At 37.4% G+C, this 8365-nt stretch overlaps 1 pseudogene; it reads left to right on the top strand.

Moving 5' to 3' along the window:
- Positions 1 to 4760: 4760 nt before the first annotated feature.
- LOC138173474 (heterogeneous nuclear ribonucleoprotein D-like) overlaps positions 4761 to 8365 on the top strand; it is a 5011-nt pseudogene continuing 1406 nt past the window's right edge.

The raw sequence follows: 8365 nt of genomic DNA, 5'->3' as shown, positions 1-8365 counted from the left end.
TTTACTGAGCCTTGCCAGTGGTTTCCTCCAACAGGCCTCAATAGTTCTACCCTAGCAACGGTTTTCTGATCCTCTTTCTCCATCCTTAGATTAGTACAGTGCCAGGCTCATAGTAGGCACTTAATAAATGTTGATTGATTGGCTGAGCTTTATATACAGTGCTCTCCCTCCTCCACTCCAACTATTGACCTTCCTCCTATTCATCATTTCTTACTGCACAAAAGTGTTCCATCACAATCATACACCACAACTTGTTCAGCCATTGCTCAATTAATGGGAATCCCCTCTCTTTGCCACCACAAAAACAAAAATCTGCTATAAACATTTTTTTGTACAAATAGGTCCTTTTCCCTTTTCTTCGATATCTTTAGGATGCAGACCTAATAGAGGTATTGCTGGGTCAAAAGATATGCATGGTTTTATAGAAGAGTCATTTTCAAAAGAAGAAATCCAAGCTATCAATAGTCATATTTGGAGGTGAGCTCCAACTCTCTCAGCTAAATGAAAATTAAAGCAGCTCTGATGTTCTACCACACACCTCTCAGATTGTCAAAATTGACCAAAAGAGAAGTGATAAATGTTGCAGGAAAACAAATACATTAATATACTGTTGGCAGAGTTATGAACTGGTCCAGCCATTCTGGAAAGAAATTTAGAGGTATGTCCCCAAAATTACTAAATTGTTCATATCCATTTACACAGTGAGAGCATTCCTAGATCCATATCTTAAAAAGATCAAAGAAAGAAAGGAGCTGTATGTTCAGAAATATTTATGGCATCCCTTTTTATTATGGCAAAGAACTGAAAACTAAGGCAAGTGCCATCAGATAAAGAATGGCTTAACAAATTATGTTACATGAATGTAATAGGACATCATTGTATGCTAAGAAATGACAAAAATAATGGTTTCAGAGAAAACTAGGAACATTGGTATGAAGGGATGCAGAGTAAAGAGAACAGAACCAGGAAAACAATTTATATGATAACAACAATATGGCAAAGACAGACAACTCTGAGAGACTTAAGAACACTTTTCAATGCAATGACCAACCATTGCTGCAGAAAACCAGTAATGAAGCATTCCACTCACCTCCTGACAGAGATGTGATAGACTAAGGATGGAAATGAGACATCCTTTTTCATATGGCCAATGTGGAGATTTGGTTTGCTTTACTATGCATATTTGTCACAAAGGTTGTGTTTTTCTTTTTTCTTTTATAGGAAGTCAGTACAGAAGATAGAGTGCCAGACTTCATGTCACAAAGACCTAAGTTCAAATTCTACCTCAGAGGCTTACTAGCCATATGACCCTGGACAAGTCATTTAATCTCAATTTGCCTCAGTTTCCTCATCTCTAAAATGAGGATAATAATAGCACCTATTTGGGCAGCTAGGTGTCACAGCGAATAGAGCATGGGCCCTGGAGTCAGGAGAACCTGAGTTCAAATCCAGCCTCAGACACTTAACACAAAAAACTAGCTGTGTGACTTTGGGTAAGTCATTTAACCTCAATTTCTATATCTTCCCCCCTCCAAAAAAAAGGAGAAAATAATTACAATAATAATAGCACCTATCTCCCTTGTTTGTTGTGAGGATCAAATTAGATCATAATTATAAAACACTTAACACAACACCTGGCATCTAGTAGGCACTGTATAAATGTTAGCTATTATTATCATTATTATTACTTTATTTCAATAGAGACAAGAATGTGGGAAATAAAATAAATTTTCATTACTTGAAAAACAATTAAAAATATATTTAGGGAAACTTGTGATCAGAAAAGGAGGTGGGGTAGTTATGAAGAAAGAATGAGGGATAGCAAAAGGACAAACTGAGTGCAGCCTAGAGGTAGGTTCTCAGAATATTGGGTAGATACTACACGGGAAATTTATCAGAGGGCATAAGTAAGAATCACATAGATCTGAAGTTATGAATGGGCTTTGATCTACACCATTAATAGGATCATGGACTTAACCAATAAGTTAAAAATTTATAAAGCATTTTTCTCAAAATAAGCTATTAGTTTAGGGAATAAGAAGCCTATGTATGTTGATCAGAAAAACTGATCACAATTCCAGCACTAAGTCTTGGGAATAAAAGGCATAATACTTGAGAACACAGACAAGTGACTCAACAGTAAATTCAGAATTGGAAGCCAACAGTTACCTTTCAGGTTAGCAGGAATTACCATTTTTAACATGCCAATCACAGCTGGGCTGCCTATCCTTGAATATTAGGAAGTTGACAGGATTACTTGGAACCATTAAAAAACATTACAGAAGGGGTGGCCAGGTAGCACTTAACCCCAATTGCTTAGGGGCAGCCAGGTGGCTCAGCAAGTAAGAACACCGGCCCCAATGTCAGGATGACCTGGGGATCAAATCTGGGCTCAGATACTTAGCACCACACCCAGAAATAACTGGCCGTGTAACCTTGAGCAAGTTACTTAACCCTGATTGCTTTAAAAAAAAATTACAGAAAAAGAACTATTGCTAGTATAAACTCCAAGTTAACTTTGAACTTGAAGATTCCATAGGACAAAGAACCCACTGTACAATATTCAGGCTTTAAGATTTTGACTTTGGTGACTTTGAAATAAAGCAGTAGAACCAGTTCCCATTCGAAGAAGGGTTTGTTTAATAAGCAAGTTACATTTAGAGCTGAAAGTCATAATTTTAATGTCTTAAAGCATTCTCATCTAATCATCCAAAAGTCAGATTTCTACATATGGATAATGAAATCAAACTATGGCTAACTTATAGTGAAGACAAGGAATCTAAGAAATAGATAAGGAGAGAAGATCATGGAAAAGGAAACTCTCTTTTATCTAAATAACACAAGAGTCACGTGCTATCCAGACGAGACTGAATCCCTGAACTTTCTTCTGGCCATACAGAAAGGGTCATGGCCAATAAATATGAATGAAGAGAAAAATAGAAGTGAAATTATGATGAGTAGACTACAATCCACCCAATAAAGAGGATGAAATACTTTAAATAAAGATTTTGAGAAACATATCCTACACCTGGCATTGGAGACATAACATAGTTTAGATAGGGGACCTCTACAAAAATCCTTTTCTGTCACAAGCAGAGCAGCCAATAAACTATTGATTTGACTTAAAGATAATTTCATTCTTCAAAAAGGTAGAAGAAGCAACAAGGGTAACAGTTATTCTGGAGGTGTTTCTGACAGACAAGGGGGAAATGTTTGTTAAAGTAGAAATAATAGAAACTTTGGAACTAAGTTATCATTCTACCTCTTATTGTATAATAAAGAAGGAAAAGAAAACTTGGACTAGTTCCATATGTAGCCTAGATTTTGAGAGAGCAGATTTTAAAGTGTTTAGATAAAGGATAGGAAGAATCTCATAACAAGTTCTCAAGAGTGACATTCTGAAGACAAAAACACAAATGATTTTGATGAGGATAAAGGGTCTCTGTCTAAAGAGATAAATGTGTATGCATGGTAACCCATAGGTACACATAGATTTTTAAAACCACATATAGAAAATGGAATTTAGAACAAGTGACTGAGAATGAACACAAATCAGTTCATCAACAAGTACTAAGTGAGTACTATATGCCAGGAATTGTGCCAAGCACTGAAGATACAAGTACAAAGAAGGAAACAATCTCTACTCACAAAGAGTTTTCATTCTAATGGGGGAACTCAGCAAGTACCTATATGTATATGTACAGAATAAATACAAATAATTATGAAGTGTTAAATACAAGGTAGTTTGAGAAAGAAGGCAATAGCAGTTGGGATCAGGAAAGGCTTCATGCAGAAAGCAATAGTACTTCAACTGCATATTGAAGAATAAGAGGAATTTTTTAGAAAGGAGTGTGTTCAAGGCATTAGTGAACAGCCAGTGCAAAGGTACAGAGATAGATAATGAAATGTTATGTGTGAGAAGCAAAAAAAAGCAGTTTGTTTAAGTTGCAGAGTGTGGGAGGTGGATAATGTCCAATGAGGCTATACTGACAGGTTGGGCAAGGTTATGAGAGACTTTAAAAACTTAGCAAACAAGTCTATATTTTATCCTAGAGTCAATAAGGAATCACTGGAGTTGATTGAGTAAGGAAATTGCATGGTTGAATATTCACTTGAGGAAAATAACTTTGGTAATACTAGGTATGATGGACTTGAAGGTGAAGAGACTTGAGGCAGGAAGACCAGTTAGGAGGCTATTGCAATAATCTAGGTAAGAGATGATGAAGCTTTGAACTAAGGTGATATTTTCTGTGGGTAGAAAGAACTATGAGAGCTGTGGAGGTAGAAACTATAAGATTTAATGAGTTGATTGGATATGATGGGTAAGGGAGAGTGATAAGTCAAGGATGGTGACAAAGTCACATCACATAAAAGGATAGTGGTGCCTTTCATAGAAATGGGGACATTTGGAAGAAGGTCATTTGTTAGGAGAAAGGAAAAGATAATGAGTTTTCTTTGGAATATATTGAGTTTGAACTATATCTAGGATATCCACTTTGAAATATCCAACAGGCAATTGGTGGTATGGGCCTGAAGCTCAGGGAAGAGAGTCAGGCAGAATCTATAGAACTGGGAGTTATCTGCATAGAGAATACATTCTAACCGGTGGGAGCTACTGATTTCACTGAGAGAGTATGTTGAGAGATAAGTTTAGGAAGTCTAGGACAGAGCGTCGAGTAACATCCAGTTAGGGAGGGTGATATAATGAACCAGGAAAGGAGACTGAGAAGGAGAGGTTAGATAAGAGGAGAACCGGGAGAATGAAGTATCAAGCCAACACAGTGAAGAACGAGGATTCAGGAAGTGAGAATGCTCAGCTTCAGATGTAGAAGACAGGTTGAAAAGGATGAGGACTAACAAAAACCCATCATATTTAGCATTTGAGATCATTGGTAACTTTTGAGAGAGAGTTCCAGTTGAATTATGAGGTTGGAAGTCAGATTGCAAAACATTGAGAAGTTTTTTTTAAAGTGAAACATCACACAGTCCTGTAAGTCTGGCACCAGGCGAGGTAAAACTCACATTGAACTGAGCCCGACAAAAAATGCTGAGGACAAAAAAAATGACATTTTAATTAAATAAAAAGACCCAATGTTGAGGAAAAGAGAAAGATCAAAGAGAAAGGGTAGGTTTGCTACCCTGAGTTGACAGGAAAAGGATAATGAGTAAGAAGGCAGAATTACTGAATCATTTCCCTTTTCTTTTTCCTACCAATCAAAAGAATATTATAAGGAAACAAAAATGGTTGGCAGAGAGTTCAAGCTGAAGATAAATGAAGAGGTACTAAGAACGTATCTAGTTGCCCCTGATGAGTTCTAGTCAATAGGCCAAAATGAATTACATTCCAGGATATTGAAAGAATTGGCAGAAGTGAATGCTCTATCACTCTTAATGATCTTTGAAATATTATAGAGAAAGAGGAAGATGTCCTAATTTTCATAAAAAGGGAAAACAGATAAATCTTCAAACAAAGGCAGTGAGTTTGACTTCCCTTGGCAAAATTCTATTAATATATTGACATGGCATAAGAAAGGGAAGTGGTGATCCCTAGGAGCCAAAAAGACTTCATTAAAAACAAGTCATGCCAGATACGTTAACTTCATTTTCTATTTTAACAGTGTCATTGGGGGAAAGTTGGAAACATAATATACTTGGCTTTCAACACAGCATTTGAAAAAGTCTACCCTTATGGGCAAAATGGAGATATATAGCCAGATGATCATAAAATTAGATGAATTTAGAAATTGTTCAATGACTGACCTCATGGATCAATATCAATCTGGAGAGAGAGAGATCTTATAACGTGCCCTAGGGATCCACCATTAGACCAGTAATGTTTAACATTAAATTGAATGAAACCATAGATAGCATGCTTATTAAAGTGAAGAGGAATAGCTAATATGCTGAATGAGTAAAGATCCAAAGATATGTTATATAATATATCATTCTATAACTTGAATTCATTGCTCCTATTTTTATCCAGTGGAACCTAGAAGTTTAAACCCCCTATAAGAAGGGCCTTCAAACACTTGAAGTTACCTATCATCTACCCTTGAAGTCTTTTCTTCTTCAGGCTACACCCTTCCTCTTCCCCAAAATTCCTTCCTTCAACCAGTTCTCACATGGAATAATCTCCATTCTCTTCACCACCCAGGGACAAGTGCAGAATCCTACATTTTAGTTATAAAAAATGTAACTGTCCAAGTTGAGGCTTTTTAAAGGTAAGGTATGCTAGCTGTGTGATCCAGGGCAAGTCACTTAACCTTTCTTGCTTCTGTTTCCTCATTTGTAAAATGAGCTGGGCAAGGAAATGGTAAACTACTCCAGTATCTTTGCCAAGAAAACCCCAAATGAGGTCATGGAGAATTGGACCCTACTGAAACAACTGAACAACAAATAATGGGCTGCACTGGGTGAGAGTGAGTTCCTTCCCACTAGGAGTCTTTGAGCAGACACTGGATGGCCCTTTGTTAGCGATGTTGTAGGAGCAATTCCAGTTCAGTTATTTATTAGATTTGGTGATTTCTTGGATGGCTTCCAGTTCTGTGATTCTATTCCATCTAGAACAATAAGTAAGGATTTGCTATCGCAATTCAGACTTAAGTGATCAGCATAAATGATCATCTTAAGAACAGAATTTCTTAATTGCTATCCAGTTGAGCATGTAGTGAAAGAAGTATGACCACGGTTTTCTATGGATTATGTCAAGAAGCATGATAATGTTAGAAAAAATTATTGATCAACAGTTAGCCTTCAAAATGAGTTCATAATTCCATATTGTGCCATTATCTTAAATAGAAGAACACACTGGAAGTCAGCCACCACAATATGTGTTGGAAAAGAACATCAGCGAATTCTGGCCAATGGATCGGCTATTCTGCCATTTGATAGACTTACTAAAACAGTGGGTTTTATTGATGCTGTTGCTCCTTTAAGCAGAAATATTCTAGGAACAGACGCTGAGAAGATCAATAAACATGCGGGTCTAGTGGAGGAGCTGAAACAAGCATGGAGACTGAACAATATCAAAGCAAAGCCAATTACCATAGGACTGGAATGGTTCCATGCACCCCAGTTAAGCACTGCAAGGTGACGGGAATTCATTATGCCTGCTGGTCAATGCAAAGGCAGGACTTCTGGAGCTCTGCCATCTAGCCAGAATGTTTTCATTTCAACAAGATATGATGATAATGTATTTAACTATTGGTTTGATTGCTAAAAATGTATTAACGTCAGATTCATCTGAGAAAATTGTGTTCCCTAGGTAGGATGCATCTTGGAATGCTCCTGAGGTCCAACTCTCTTTGCAAACCCCTTTTGCCTATGGAGTAGTGAAGAGCTATTGGCAGGTATAAGAACAGTATCTGTTTACTAGACCAAGAAATAAAGCCATGGGGGAGGAGAAACAAAATGACACCAAAACTGAGCTGAGTTCTTTTATGAGCCCTCCCCCTCATACAGCCATGATTACCCCATAAGTTTGTATTTTATGTTGGTAGTTATTACTCCTCACAGTCTAAGCATGTAATTTTTGCCCTACTGGCCCAATGCCAAAAAACCAGGTGAAACTTTGACAATGCAATGGAATGGGCATAAGAAAGAAGTTAGTTTGATTCACCCAAGACCTTAGTCAGCCCAGACTCGTCCTCCTCCTTCAGTTTCCTTAATCCTGAAATAATTAGAGAGACTAGATGACCTCCTAAAAGCTCTATATTGTCCCTCACGCCCATCCCTTCTCCAATTGATAGCACCTCCATCCATCTCTTCATTCAGGTTCACAACTTTTAAAGTCACCTTTGACTCTTTCTTTCTCCCCCCTCCCTCCACTTAATCAAGTTGCCAAGTCTTGTTAATCCTCCACAACATTCACCTTCATCTCTCTTCCCTCTGAGATTACCTTCTATTTACTCTGTATTCATCCTATATTTAGAATTTTTTGCATGGTGTTTCTCTTAGGATTTGAAATTTTTGAGGGTAGGGACTATATTTTTCTTTCTTTGTATCCTCTGTATTTAGTGCAATGCTTCAAATATTGTTGTTTTTCAGTCACGGTCCAACTCTTTGTGGGTTTTCTTGGCAAAGATACTGGAGTTATTTGCCATTTCCTTCTCCAGTGGATTAAAGCAAACAGAAGTTAAGTGACTTGCTCAGGGTCACACACAGCTAGTGTCTGAGGCTGAATTTGAACCGAGGTCTTCCTGACTACAGACCCAGCTCTCTACTAAGTCATCTAGTGTCCTTACCAGTGCGAGAAATGATTATTAATAACCAGTGATCTGGAGAGATCCAGAGTTCCCCTTTTTTTCTATAGCCCTCATTTCAAAGTTCATTCTCTTGAAGGACTCTACTGATAATGATATTGAAT

The sequence above is a fragment of the Petaurus breviceps genome, unplaced genomic scaffold (assembly GCF_028583685.1).
Source record: "Petaurus breviceps papuanus isolate PSGF00001 unplaced genomic scaffold, PetGlider_PUasm1.0 582, whole genome shotgun sequence".
In the NCBI taxonomy this organism is placed as follows: domain Eukaryota; kingdom Metazoa; phylum Chordata; class Mammalia; order Diprotodontia; family Petauridae; genus Petaurus; species Petaurus breviceps.
The sequence above is the reverse complement of the archived record's forward strand: the minus strand, read 5'-3'. Positions and strand labels throughout refer to the sequence as shown.